This window comes from Suricata suricatta, chromosome 10 (genome assembly GCF_006229205.1).
Source record: "Suricata suricatta isolate VVHF042 chromosome 10, meerkat_22Aug2017_6uvM2_HiC, whole genome shotgun sequence".
NCBI classification, from domain to species: domain Eukaryota; kingdom Metazoa; phylum Chordata; class Mammalia; order Carnivora; family Herpestidae; genus Suricata; species Suricata suricatta.
In genome coordinates, this window is record NC_043709.1 from 58,364,119 (window position 1) to 58,366,302 (window position 2,184).

General features: G+C 32.7%; 1 pseudogene; it reads left to right on the forward strand.

Moving 5' to 3' along the window:
• The window catches only part of LOC115305181, a 2,630-nt pseudogene extending 1,830 nt beyond the window's left edge, over positions 1-800 (forward strand).
• Positions 801-2,184: the final 1,384 nt, after the last annotated feature.

Below are 2,184 nucleotides of genomic sequence, written 5' to 3' on the forward strand. Positions count from 1 at the left end.
ATTAAGTGTCACCAGAAGCATAACCACTACTAACAGAAGGTCACCTTGACAGACTGTCTTCTCAAGGCTCCTATGTATTATTTCCTGAGGAATTTCTGCTTCTTAGAAATTACATTCATCAGTGTGTCTATCCCTAAAATTTTGGCACCAATCATTACTAAAGTCAAGACATTTCTTATAACAACTGTTTAGCTCAACTATTTTACCTTTATGGGTATGTCAGAGATTTTTCTTCTCATGGCCATGTCTTTTGATTGCTACATTACCATCTGCAAGCTTCTTAATTTCACTACTATCATGAACAAGAAAATCTATACTCTCCTTGACTTTGGGTCATGGCTGCGAGGATCCCTTACCATTTTCCTACCACTCATGCTCATTCTCTAGCTAAATTTCTGTGCTGACAATATAATTGATTTCTCTTGTGGCTATTTCCCCATTTTACAACTCTCATATTCTCAAACATGGCTTTTAGAGATGATTGGCTTTTACTTTGCTTTTGTTACTCTGCTCTTCACGTTGGCATCAGTGATTCTTTCCTACATGTGTATCCTTAGCACCATTCTGAGAATGCCATCGGCTAGTCAGATGTAAAAGGCTTTTCCACATGTTCCTCTCTCTTGAGTGTCACTTCCATCTCTTGTGGGTGCTTTGTATTCACATACATCAACCTTCAGCAAAACAAAACAAAACAAAACAAAAAAAACCAAAGAGTATCACTGACCAAAGGAGTAGCTTTTCTCAACACCACGATGGCCCCCATGTTGAACCTTTTTATTTATATCCTTACAAACCAGTAAGTAAAATAAGCTTTCAAAAACTTGCTTCATAGTGTTGTCTAGAAAGAAATGAATGGATGTCATTGTGAAGATCCCATAAAGGAAATATAAAATTTCAACTTTTACCATATCTTCCCATATTTGCGTCACAAATACTTGCAAGGCTAAGAAAACTGCCTGAGATTTCTTTTAAATGGAAAGTAACTATGTTTCTTCTTTCAGTCTGTGGGTTCCATTTTCTCATTGATTTACAATTCTAAATAAAAATCCAGTGGCTATAAAATATAAATCATTTTCCTGATTGTTCCTAATAATAACTTAGTATATTGTGATGGCTAAAGGAGTAAACACGGTTTTCATCAAATTACTCTTTTTTGTTAATAATATGTTTCTTTTTAAAGTAATAAAAATATGAAATTATCTGTAACAACCATCTTTTTTTTGCATCCTGTCTTCAGTATCTATCCAATTCTACCAACTAACTTAGTTGGCTTGAGTGTTTATTTTACTATATATGATTTGAACATCATGTCTTCTGTTTTCTAGTTACCCTTAAGGCATGTGTTATGTCTTTTTTTTTTTAACATACTTTCATTGTTTATCTGCATTACTTTAAAAAAATTTTAACACATGAATATTTAGGCAGTCATCACTACACTTAAGCCACCAGGAAGTTTGATACAAAATTTAAGGAAATTTCTTCTATAGAGAACATTTGTATTGTGTTGTATGCTGAACTAGGTATGTCCTTATTCATATCATATTAAATCTTCAAGGCTATATAGCAAATTAGACTAATTATCTCTCTCTTTTTTTTTTTTTACAAGTGAGTAAATAGAAGCTCAGAAAAGTTGTGTAAGTTGACTGAGGTCTTCTGCTATACAGCCAATATTATAACCTGATTTGAAAAACAAAGCAAAATGACAAAAACTAGTTTGCTCTATTATACATATATTAGAAACTCGGTAGAGACATCCATATTCTACATAGCTTTTACTAAGGACCTGCACAAATTACTGGCATTTTTCAGTCACTTTTTCTCTTTGGTCATGATTATATTATTATAGTCTAGTCAGGGTCGGTACTAACTCCTGATATCATACTTGGCATATAAATTAGAATGTTAATCAAAATAAGAAATTCTTAAATTCCTCTTAATCGTGAGAAGTAGAGTGAGCAAGAAAAAGGTCTAAAGTATTATCAGTACTACAATACCCAGACTTCTTATTAGAAGTTAGACTAAAATAATGGAGTTACTGAATAGACTTAGTACAGTGTAGTAGATTGACCATTTAAAAGATGGCATTGAGTAGAGATGCATTCAGTAGAGATCTGCATTAGGAATTAAAATATTGGTTGCTAATCTCTGAAAAATAATGTCAAGGGGAAAATACATTGGGGTTAT